Genomic DNA, 12,324 nt, shown 5'->3' on the forward strand with positions numbered 1-12,324 from the left:
GCACACACACACACACACACACATACATGAGCTCTTACTGTGAGTCAGGCAGGCTCTGTTCTTATTGTATAACTATGTAGTATCTTATTGAATATAGTAACTGACTAACATGTGAGGGTGGGGGTGGGGTGGGCAGGGGATCCCAGAAGCCAGAAGCACACAGGGAAAAGCCCCAGAGACTTGCTGTTTTCTGGGCAAGGCTAAGCTGGCACCCTTGGTACTGTGAGCCAGACCAGAAGGTTTGGAAGGCTGGAGTGTGCGGCACGAGGAACACAAGGGCCCACCCACCACTGTGAATGGGCCATGTGGGAACAGACACCCCTTTAGACAGGGCAGAGCCTTGGACCCAAGTCAGTTGTGGCCCCACCCTAGGTCTCAGTCTTCCTGTCTGTCTGATGGGGGCTTGGGCTCGTTCACCTCTCAGCTGCTGTAACGGCCGCCCATTTCTCTGGTCTCTTTGGTTTTCTTGGCTGGCTTCCATGAAGGTTGTGACTTAGGGGGGTGTCCTCTGTCCACTGATTTTTCCAGAAAGGATGCTTTCCTCCCTTTCATTCTGCAGTCAGCCCACAGTTGAACAACGTGGGCATCCAGCCTTCGCACTGCTCCTCCTGCCCCACCAGCGTCCCTCACCTGGGCTGGAGGAGGGGGCTGATCAGGTCCAGTGAGACAGGGGCGCCCAGGAGGGCACGGGGCTGCCCCCACACCACTTAATGTGCACCACTCGTTTGGGGACGGTCCTGGGAGTGGGCGGGTACAGGACTTGGGAGCCACGTCCAGCCACACCCAGCAGGGTGACGCTGAGCTGCTTCGAAGACCCAAATGGTTCATCTGCCTCCCTTCTCTCGAACTTTGGGGTCGAACAGACTGCTCACTCCTTGTCCCACTGTGTTGTGCTGGGTGACCAATGCTGCCTGAACGTGAGCCTGCCTGCTCACAGGATGAGTGATCCCACCTCAGGGCACCTGAAGTCAGAAATAGAGAACCAGTGCTTAGGTGCGAGGTCGCAGAGTAAGCACTTGCGTGGATGCAGCCCTCTGTGGTGGGCGATGTTAATGTCCCCATTTCTCAGATGAAAAAGCTGAAGCTCCAGAGCTTAGGAAGCTTCTCAAGGCAGCGTCGCTCTCTGCCCTCCCTTTCTTTTGTATACCTCATGCGTGCGTGCTGAGTCTCTTCAGTCATGTCCGACTCTTTGTGACCCTATGGACTGTAGCCTGCCAGGCTCCTCTGTCCATAGGATTCTCCAGGCAAGAACACTGGAGTGGACTGCCATGCACTCCTCCAGGGGATCTTCCCGAGCCAGGGATCAAGCCCAAACCTCATGTCTCCTGCACTTGCAGGCAGGTTCTTTACCACTTGAATGACCTGGGAAGCCTGTTGTACACCCCACCTAACTACCATAAAGGAGATGGGATAGATTCTAATGCTGGGAGCTCACAGGTAGCAGGACAGGTAAAGGGATCCCAGAGACCATGGGGTAGAGGTGGGAGAAGAAGGAGGCTGGGGAGACACAAAGCCTGCAATGAGGTAGTTACTACGCCAGCGAGCCACTGGAGCAAGAATGTTGTGGTTTAGCCGCTTAGTCATGTCCGACTCTTTTGCGACCCCATGGACTCTAACCCACCAGGCTCCTATGTCCTTGGGATTTCCCAAGCAAAAGTACTGGAGTGGGTTGCCATTTCCTTCTCCTGGGGGTCTTTCAGACCCAGGGATTGAACATGTATCTCCTTCATTGGAAGGCTGATTCTTTACCACTGAGCCACCAGGAAGAAAGAAAGTGAAGTAGGTCAGTCGTGTCCAACTCTTTGCAACCCCATGGACTGTAGCCTAGCATGCTCCTCCGTCCATGGGATTCTCCAGGCGAGAGTACTAGAGTGGGTTGCCATTTCCTTCTCCAGAGGATCTTCCTGACCCAGGGATCGAACCCGGGTCTCCTGTGTCGTAGGCAGACGCTTTACCATCTGAGCCACCAGGGAAGTCCTGAAGTCACCAGAGAAGCCCCAAATAATGATCATCAAATAAAAAAGAAAAAGCAAAAAACAGAAAAGAAAGGAAAAAGTAATGGTCATCAGGTGTGTGAGGGATGGATGCCCCACGTGGTCCCAGTCCTGGAGGACGCATAGTTGTCCTTTCCTCTGCCAGGGATGTCTCTGCCTTCTTTTACTTAGCCAGGGCGTGGGGTTTCTTAAAGGGCTCAAATCCCAGCTCTGCCAATCGCTGGCTGTGGGACAGAAGACTAATTAGTTATTGCTCTGAGCCTCAGTTTCCACATCTGTAAGTGGGGATAATTGGGTTTCCCTGGTGGGCTCAGTGGTAAAGAATCCTCCTGCTAATGCTGGAGACATGAGTTCGATCCCTGAGTTGGGAAGATCCCCTGGAGAAGGGAATGGCAAGCCACGCCGGTATTCTTGCCTGGAAAATCCCACAGACAGAAGAGCCTGGTGGGCTATGGTCCACAGTTCGTTCACAAACAGTTGGACATGACTGAGCGACTAAACAACATAAGTGAAAGAAAGTGTGAATCACTCAGTCGTGTCCGACTCTGAGCCACCAGGGAAGCCCTAAACAACAGAAGTGGAGGTAACTGGTACTCACCTCTTAAGGCTTGTTGTAAGGAAGACCTGAGCTGATGCAGGTAACTCTTGAGCGTGGCTCCTGGCACACAGGAGAGCTGTAGGAATGTTCTCTGTTGTTAGTCCTCCAATCCGCCTGGGTTGCCCTGGGGAACTCTCAGAGTCTCCCAGGCACCTGCTTTGTGCCAGCACCCAGCCCAGGGAGCTGAGGCTCCATCACTCAGGCCCCTCCCACGCCCTGGGCTAAGCCTCCAGGGCCTGGGGCTGAGCGTGCAACAGATCTGACATGCAGGGGGAACGGCCTGCGAGAATTGGTGTGTTGGCTCCCACTGCTGGCGTGACAGACATCCTGATGAAATATGTCACTTTAAAGCATTTTTCAAAAGAAGTTTCCGGAACGCTCTCTTAACCTCATGGGGACCATACGTAGCCTGAATGGTTGTCAGGTTTCAGTCTTGGCTTTGAGATGACTTTTCAGAGACCCTCCCCTGACTGGGCCTCAGTTTCCCCATCTGTAAAACAGGCCAGGAACCGAATCCACCCATGAGGGTTGACCCTGTGTGAAGCTGTGCGTGTGAAATGTGCTTTGTAAGCTCGAAAGCACCTCTTTCTGTTCTATTTCTGGTCGTTCGGGACACGGTCACAGGCAGACGCCTGTGTGGTGTCATTGCTGGGTGCTGGCCCTGGACGTGCGCTTCAGTGCGATGCCGACTGTACTTGCAAGGGCTCCCTGAGGAGTGACCTCACTGAAACCCTTGAATTTTGTGATTTCCAGAGAATGTGGAAGGCCCCCCAGGCAGCCTGGCCCCTTCCAGGGGAAAAGCTGCTAAGTGTCATGTCCGTTAGCTCATTCCACAAACGGTTTTGGAGCAGCTCCACACACGGGGGATGATGCTGGAGAACTGGAGGTCAGCTCTACCCTTGAGAGCTCAGTCCGGGAGGAAGGGATTGAAAACTCCACCCCTAAATGACCAGACAGCCAAGGGTCAGGGGTGGCTGGATGCAAAGCATGGGCTTTTCAGAAGACACAGCCATGGAGCAATTGGCGGGATTGTTTATAAATGAACATTGACTCTTTTTTCTGCTAGGAAACCTTCCGCAGTTCCTCGTTTTGCCTTTGGGATAAAGTCCCCAAGTCTTTCGTGGTTTGCACTGTTTTGCTCCAGCTGCACCTCCAGCTTACTCATTTCATTTGAATTGCACTGGCCTCCTTTCCCTTCCTGGAAATCTGCTCGCTCCCTCCTGCCTGAGGGCTTTTGCCCGTGCTGTGCCCACTGCCTGGAGCTCTCTCCTCCAACCTCATTGCTTGGCAACTTCCTATCTGTCCTGCAGGTCTCAGCTCAAATGTCCTGGATCCCCCAAGACCCGGCTCTTATTACATACCCTCTGTGCGCCTGCCCACTTTCTTATCGATGTGTATTGTGCGTGCGTGCGTGCGTGCTTAGCCGTTCAGTCATGTCGGATTCTTTGCGACCCCATGGACTGCAGCCCACCAGGCTCCTCTGTCCATGGGATTCTCCAGGCAAGAATACTGGAGTGGGTTACCATTTCCTCCTCCAGGGGATCTTCCTGACCTAGGATCAAACCTGCATCTTCTGTGTCTCTTTCGTGGCTATTACTAAATGATTCATTATGTGATGGTTTTTGCTCTAATGATCCCAGGGGACTATACATGGACTATCCCAGGGGGATCCATGACAATAGAGACCTTTGAGCTCAAGACTTCATGTATGGTGAGGGCTCAAATACTGTTTGTTGAATGAATTTATGATGAGTGTTAAGGTAAGGCTTCATGGAGGTGGTAGCATTTGCGTGAGACTTGAAAGAGGGTATGCTTTCAGTCTGTAGGGAAGAGGGAAGGGCTTCCTGCTTTGGATAGGCAGACAGGCATACGGTGGGGACACGACTCGTTTGGTTTGGCAAAGAAGCAGGATGGGACACGTGAGAGAAGGCTGGAGAGGTGGCAGGGGCCAGACAAGGGCTTTGAGAATTTACTTGAATTCTGAAATCTCCTTGGGACCCACCGACAACCTCTGAGCCCGAGGTTTGGGGGAGGATAGGGTCAAAGCTGGCTTCTGGAAATGTAATGAGTTTGCGGCAGGGAGGGGTGGGCCGGGAAGAGAGGCTGCCATCCAGAGGACCAGCTGGGAGTTGGAGAATCCACTGACTTGGCTGCTTTCTATTTCCCCGGCATCACACATGTGCCTTGGAGTTATCCTGTGAGCTCCTGGGGAGACGCAGACAGTGATGTGGAGCCTCATAGGGCGGGACTGCTTCCAGAAGGCTCTCACCTTGGGGCAGCCACGCCTGAGTCCCTGGAGGGAGGGAGGTGGAGTGGAGCGGATGCTAATGTCCACGCTTCCCACACCTGTGTCCCCGTGCTTTCCCTGTGGCCCGGGAGTTGTGACACTGTGTGGTTGAAGAGCAACAGCAGCATCTCCATCGAAGCCCAGCACACCAGGGCCACCTCCGTGCCCTGCACGGCGGGGTGCGGCCAATGCGATCCAAAGATCCGGGATTCTCGAGAATGACGCGGAGCCGCAACTTGGCAGCTGTGTGCTTTGGCCGGGGGGGAGGGGGAGGGCATTTTGTTAGCAATTCTGGGCTTCAGTGTCTTCAGCTGTGAAGCGGGGGGCTACTTGGGTGTTGTGACGGGTCAAGGGTGAGGACACATACACGGAGCCCCAGGCACGGGGAACACGGGAGGCGCGGGAAGCCGTGGCTGTTATCATGGCTGAAGATTTTCTCCACGGTTTGAAATCTTCGCAGGAAGCTGGGGTTTCAGGCTTAAAGTGAAGAGCGTGTCAACAGAACAGGACGGAACAAAGTCTTTTCCCAGCATGCCTCAGCATGCAGCACTGCCTTCCCGTGGAGCCCAACAGGGACGGGGCTAAAAGTCTTGAGCTTTCAAGCAGAAATAATCCCGATGGAAAGGAACCTCCCTATTGTTCGCCTGTGATAAAGCCATGCAGGGGCTCTGCAGCCAGACCCGCCTGGGTTCAGATTTCGTCTCTGCCTTGTGACTCAGTTTCCTTATCTTCGGAATGAGGTAATAATAGTATCCACCTCATGGAGCTTTGGTGAGGATTAAGCAAGTTAACGCAGGTGAAGCGCTTAGAACATGCCTTTGTCACTTAGACTATTGTTAAGTTGTTTCATCTTCAGTTTAACACTTTGCCAGAAGGCTGAGTTCAGACTAGCTCTTCGGCTTGCTAGCTGTGTGACCTCGGGCAAGTTTCTTAACCTCTCTGTGTGTCCCATTTCCTGCTCTGCACTGTGAGGATGGCAATCCCTGCCTCATAAGGTTTGGGGGTGGGAGGAGTGACTGAGGTTGCCGTAAGGGACCTGAGGCAGGCAGACCACTCGGCCCTTCTTCCCACCCGTTCTGATTTGAAGAAATGAGACTCAGGGCCATCAGATAATTTGCTGAAGGACACACGTCAGTAACACCAGGCTAGGCCCCCAGCTCAGTGCCCTGTGCTGGGCCACCATGCCAGGGACTTCCCAGGAAGACTCAAGCCACGGGTGGCAGGAGTGGGGAGTGGGCTGAAGGGTGATCTGTCCTGTGATAGGGGCCTGCCGCTGCTTAGCTGCGTCTCCTCCGGTGTTCTGAGTACACTGATGCCCAGCTCCTGCCGCTTGGTGGGCAGGCCTTGGTCTTTCAGGTGTGGGTCTGAGGGTCCAACACCTGCAAACTGCCCAGGCTCCAGGGATTTACAGTGTTACTTTGGGGAAAGGCTGGTGCCCACCCTGCTGTGTCCCCTCCCATCTCTTTCCCCGTCTGCCTGCACGCTTTGGGGCCCACCAACTGTCTGTGTCTGTCCATCTTTCCTGTGTTTACCGAGTGCTGGGAAACCTGGTGGTTAAGAGTGCAACCTCTAAAGACCTGGGTTCCAATCCCGGCTTGGCCTCTTCTGAGCGGTGTGACTTGGGACGAGCCGTAGAGCTCTCTGTGTCTCAATGGTTCCATCTGTAAAGTGGAGATGGGAACAGTACCAACCTCATCGTGTCGCTGCAAACCCACAGTGCCTGTTCCCAGTGAGCCTGGATTCTTCTGGGCTGGGGATCCATTTCTAATGGGATCGTTGTTATGGTGATGGTGCCTGGCCCTGCCTTGGAATGCCCGAGACCCCAGGGAAGCAGAGGGGGCTCACAGTCCTGTGGAAGAGAATGCATGTGAGCACAGACAGCCCAGTGCAACCAGCGAGGGCCAAGGAGGAGGCCACCACTTAGGCCCTGGGGGAATGAGGGCGAGGGCAGGATTGAGGGGCAGATCTCCAGGTCAGAGGTCACTGGGAGACCCCATGAAACCAAGTGTCCCAGATACAAGGCCCTGTAGATCCCACCCCTGCCCACCTCTGCACCCCCATCTCTGGTTCCCATGGCCCTGCGCTGCACACAGTTCTGGGAACTGCTGTCCGCAGGCGGCTCCATTTTGGGATCCCCCAACTATCTATCTGGAACTGTCCCCACCCCCTGGGCCTCCCTGCATGCCCTGCCCTTGCCTGGGAAAGACCTGTCTGAGGTCTGCGTTCCCTCCATCAGGGCCCGCAGCCTCACACACAGAGCAGGTGCTCTGTGTGGAAGGAAGGCGTGCCCACAGAGGTTCTGGCCACCCCTCCTGTTTGCGCTCTGCGTGGGGAAAGTGCCTGGCTGGGGACAGGCTCCGCAGGATGCCGGTGGGGGGGGGGGGTTCCCCCACTTCCGGTAAGCGGAGGTTTTTTTTGGTAAGTCCTCTCCTGGAGGCCTGCGAGCAGGAGTTCCAGGAGGCCTCCGCCTTCCTCTCCAGTTGGCAGGAGGCCCCTCCCAAGAGGAAGGAGAGCTGGGGCCCACTGAAGGATAAAGGTGCGGGCGGGCGGTACGTGTGCTCTCGAGAGCGAGCCAGGGAGCCAGAGGAAGGACATCCGCCTGCCGCTGAAGGCGCCGCACCCGGCTCACTTCGCACAAGTCACTGATACGCCGGGCAGGGCCAGTCTCCTCAATCAATCCGTGCTGACAGATGGTAGCGGAATCACTGACCTAGAGGCAGAAGGCTCCATTTGTAATCCCGGAGTGGCTCAGGCGCCTGGAGGAGGGCAGAGGAGTTTGTAATAAAGGGAGTGACACGGGGTTTCCAAAAGCCATCTCGGAGCTGGAGGAGGAGGGAAAGGATTAATTTTGCTTCTGGAATTGAAACCACTGATTCAGTTCAATAAGTATTTTTCGAGGGGACTGGGTTAGACGAGAGAGAGGGAGAAAAAGAAAAAAAAAACCCCAACCAATCTACTGTTCTTCAAGTGTGGTAGGAAAAACCGGATTCTCACAGATGAGACAGTGAGAGAACAATGGAAGATGCTAATGTGATCAAAGACACCCCCAGTTAATTGTGCTCCGGCCACTATGGGGTCTTGACCATACTGGCTGGCTCTCTGAACCTGTCTGCTTGTCTGTCCACATCATAGAACTGTTGTTATTGCTAATGTGTGCCTGGTACTGTACTGAATTCTTTATGCATCTCTTTAGATTCCCATAATACCTTATGAGTGAGGTCACATTATCCCCATTTTATCAAGGTTCAGAGAGGTGAAGTGAGTAGTCCAAGGCCACACAGCCCAAGCCTGTCTGTTGGTCATAATGCCCACACATGTTCTCTTTCCAGATGATACTGGAAGGAAAAGTGATAGGCTACTAAGGGGAAGATGTCCAGGCTGGCCCGGCCTGAGGACTGGGGAAGTTTCCAGGTCGGAGGTTAGCTAGCCCTGTTCCAGCAGGGTCCACAGTGGCGGGGGAGGGGGCTGTAGGGTCAGTCTCAGGACAGGAGGCAGGAACAAACAAAAGCTTGGACTTCAGTTACCTGTCTGCATTCCTTCCCTTCTGAATGAGGCTTTGCATGGCTTGTCGCCATCCCTTTCATGTTCTGGTCCCCCAGTCTGAGACCCAAAGGGGCGGAGGAAGAAGGGGCAGGAAGGGGAGAAGGATGAGGGCAGGAGACTTAGGAAATGGGCTTCCCTTTTCTTCACGAATTCCCTCAAGAAATTGAGGGAGCTCCCAAGACCAAATGGGAGCTCTCTCACATCTTTCTGTGTTTGTCCAGAAAACATGGGTCTGTGCTAAGAGTTCCTTCTTTGCCTCTGTAGCTCTGACTCAAACAAAAGCCAGCACTGGTCTTTTAAGTCTTGGTGCCAAAGAATTTGAAAATGAAACTCACAGAACAATGGGAACAGCCAGAGGGCAGGGCTTGGCGGCCTGTTAATCTCTACCCCGGAAGAGACCGGCACCCCACCTGGCATGCAGGAGGTGCTGGGGGACCAAGTGTCCAAGAATAGCTCTGACCCACATTGGAGCCAGCCCCCACTTTGTATGATTGGACAGAAGCCAGGAGAAATCACGGCCCTCCCAGCCACATCCTCCTGGGGTGCCAGCAGCAACTCAGGCCCTGCTTTGGATCCTTTTGCTGGCAGCAGGTGTTGCCACAGCCAGAATCCTCTTCTGGTGGCCCAGGGCAAGACAAAGCTAATGCCTCTGTCTAGGTGGGGTGAGAGGTGAAAGAGCACAGCCAGGCCCTGGGGAGCTGTGGACCTCAAATACACTGAAACTGCACCCCAGGCCACACCTGCTTCCTATCAGCCTCCACCTGCTGCCCACTTCTTCCAATTCCAGTTTACTTTCAAGTCAGGTTGCTCCAGGAAAGGAAGCCACATATACTCCCTTAACATCTAGGGCAGATGGGGGCCTAATTTAGAATTAGCACTTTTAGTCAACGTTAGGGACATCTAGTCCACATGCTCCTCCTTCCCACTGTACCAACCAGAAACAGGCCTAGAGTGGGGAGAGAATTTGACCAGGTTTCTGCGTGAGCGAGAGAGGGGATCACAAGCACTCCAAACACAACCGACCCTCACTGGTCATCTCACTGGTGATCACAGTGGGTCACACAGCAGAAACATCTCCTGTTGTTTTACCAACTGAAATTTTCTTAAAAAAAAAAAAAAGTCAACCATTCCTTTGCTCCATAAAACGTACATGAGATTTGCAAAAGAAGGCTGGGAACGGCCCGAGGCCTTGGCGCCACAAATCCTCCACCTCATCTCCAAATTAATTCTGGACCCTGGGTCCAGCCAGTCAGGCGTGGCAGCTTTTTTTTTTTTTTTTTTAGGCTGCCTCAGGCAAAGGCAACTGGCATTTGGTGAGCATCTATTTTACAGGCGAGGTTGGTGGGCCTCCTCATCCTTGCTTTTATTGCGGAGGAAACTGAGTCCCAAGAGGGCCCAAGTCATTCATCCAAGGACACGCGGCGTCAAGGGGTGGAGGGCGGTTAGGGAAGTAGGCCTGCGGGCCCGCAGGGCGCTAGGGCGGGCAGGAGCCGGCCCCCCTAAGCCAGGTTACAGGGTGAGAGAGCAGGGCCCCTGGCCCCGCGCGGGTGGGGCTCCCCACTAGGGGCCAGAGGCGCGATCCTGGTTTTGGCGGCTCCGAGGGAACTCCAGAAATCGCAAGGAGAGATTCCGGGCCACCAACTCCCCAGAAAGTTGGATCGCGGCCACTCCCAGGACGGCCGGGATCTGCGGGCCAAGATGGCACTGGGTGAGCGGCGAGACACGCGCGCCGCACCCCGCAGCTGCCGAGGGGGACCAGCCGCCGCCTCAGCGCGACCCCGGCCGCCGGGCGGGCGTCGGAGGGGCGCGGGGAGGTCTCCGGCCAGGCGCGCGCAGGCCTCGGCGCGGCCGCACGCGGGTGGGCACGCGCGCGCCCGCCGGCCCCGCCCCCGGCGCCCCGCCCCCGCCGCGCGCCCCGCCCCCGCCGCGCGCCCCACTCCCGCCCGCCCGCGCGCGCCGCGGCTCCGAGCCCCGCGATTGGCCGTCCGGCGTCACCTGACGCTCTGTTATTTCCTGTGTGTTGGGAGAATGGAGAGAAAAAACCCCGAGCCGAGCGGCTTTCGGCCCCTGCGAGGCGGCCGCGGCCTCCGCCGGGGGAGCCCGCCCTGAGGCGCGCCCGACCGGGGAGCGAGCGAGCGCGCGCGAGCGCGCGGGCCGGAGCGAGCGTCGAGGGGCCGCGGCCCCCCGGCCCGCCCCGCCGCCGGCCCCGGGCGCCCGAGCTGGAGGCAGCGGAGGCTTCCCCCACCCCCACCCCGCGCGGCGCCGTCCGCCGCCGCCGCTCCTTCCCCTCCCGCCCCCGGCTGAGGCCGAGGGACCGGGCGGGGGGCTCCCGCAGGTAACCGCCGCCTGCGCCTGAGGGGGAGGGGCCGGGGTCAGGGGCTGAGGGGCTTGCGGGGAGGGCCAGGCCGGGTGTCTTGGCCTCCGGGGCTGGGGGCAGACAGAGGTCCTTGCCCGGCCCGACCTGAGAGTGCGCCGAGCCCCCCGGACTCCGAGGCCAGGACTCGGGGTGCTCAGGGGCCGGCCCGACCGGACCCGGGAGTGCAAAGAGGAGCGGCCTGCCTTGGCCTCGGGGCGCTGAGGGGAAAGGGCCCGGCCTGGCATCATCAGGGCGCTGAGGCGGGGGTGGGGGGTGGGGGTCTCGGTCTGACCGGGCTTGGGCACCGGTCCTGGCCTGAGGTTGCCTGGAGAACGGTACCTGCTCGTTGCGCCCTCGGGTGCACCGGCGGCGGATGTGAGCGGGCGGCGCCCAGGGGGTCGACGGGGTCAGCGCCGCCCGTCCCGGGTTGGGGGGTGCCCCCTGGCAGCCCTGGGTACATCCCGCAGCTCTCGCCGCTTTGCTGGGGGCGAGGCAGGCGGGCAGGCGGAGGGCCGGGCTTGGGGAGGGGCTGGCCGGGCTCCCGCGGGCGGGAGCGTAGCTGGGGAGCCGTCGCGCGCCCCCGCCGCGGGGAGGGCAGAGGGCCCGCTTCTTGCCATGTGAACACCTGAAGCCATGTGGACGCGGCTGCTTCTCGCCTGTTGGGGGCGGAGGGCAGGTACCGGCTGGCCGGGCTCAAGGTCCCAGGCCCCCCCGGGGGCGGAGGGCCGAGCGCGGGATACCCTTCCTGCGTGGGGTTTTTCTCCCCCGCCGCGGTGAGCAGGGCTGTGGGTGTTGCAGCCGGTGGTCCCCAGTGTGCGAGCGGACGGCTCGTGTTTTTTTTTGGGGGGGGGTGTGCCTGGCGCTCTAGGCTTCTGATCTTTTTGGGGACGGTGGGGAGTGGTGGTGGAAGGAGAGCGGCCGGTCCGGCCCAGCCCGCTCTGGCAGAGGATGGAGGTGGAATGTCTCCCGTGCGCCGGGATGGGAGTGGAATTTAGCGAGTTGAGGGGTGCGGGGCGGGGGTGTGGGGAGGCGGCGCAGAGGAGCGGCCGCCTTCCTGGGCCTGTGGGTGGGGTTATTGTCTGTATTTGTGGTTGTGGATACTAGCCCTGTCTGCATCCCTTTAGTTTGCCCTTAGGGGACAGATCAAAATTAGGATACCGCCCCCCTCCCCCCCCCCCGCGAAGATTAGATGTCTCTGATAACTTCTGTAAAATGGATGGAATTTTCGAGCTGTTATCTAACAGGCAGATCTTTGAATGATAATCAGACCTTTCGGTTAACAGCCTCAGTGAGGAGTTAAAGGGAGGATCCTCAGTTAAGACCCTCAGTGAGGATCTTAAAGGGAGTGGCAGCTGGCTGAACTGGGAAACTGCCCTGAACGAAAACCCAGGAATCTACTTCCAGCTTTGCCACCAAGTAAACTATAACCCTGGCCAAGTTACCTACCTCCCCAACGCTTCAATTTTGTCTGGTTCAATAAAGGCTCCCTTCTAGGTCAAACGTTACAGGGCTTTTAGGTAGTCCCTCCTGTCTTGTGGTTTTGGTT

At 57.3% G+C, this 12,324-nt stretch overlaps 1 protein-coding gene and 1 long non-coding RNA gene across 2 annotated transcripts in view; one reads left to right on the forward strand and one right to left on the reverse strand.

The window, feature by feature from the left end:
- Positions 1-4,121: 4,121 nt before the first annotated feature.
- Positions 4,122-11,296, reverse strand: LOC113892152. Its single transcript, XR_003510979.1, has 3 exons — positions 11,118-11,296; positions 7,590-7,701; positions 4,122-6,728 (listed from the first exon to the last, which is right to left on the reverse strand). It is a non-coding gene; the product is annotated as an uncharacterized LOC113892152 (long non-coding RNA).
- The window catches only part of TCF20 (transcription factor 20), a 93,343-nt gene continuing 91,692 nt past the window's right edge, over positions 10,674-12,324 (forward strand). The window contains exon 1 of the mRNA XM_027540617.1: positions 10,674-10,757. The gene's annotated coding sequence lies outside the window, so the exon portion shown is untranslated. The remainder of the gene's footprint in view (positions 10,758-12,324) is intronic.

The sequence above is a fragment of the Bos indicus x Bos taurus genome, chromosome 5, assembly GCF_003369695.1.
Source record: "Bos indicus x Bos taurus breed Angus x Brahman F1 hybrid chromosome 5, Bos_hybrid_MaternalHap_v2.0, whole genome shotgun sequence".
NCBI lineage: Eukaryota > Metazoa > Chordata > Mammalia > Artiodactyla > Bovidae > Bos > Bos indicus x Bos taurus.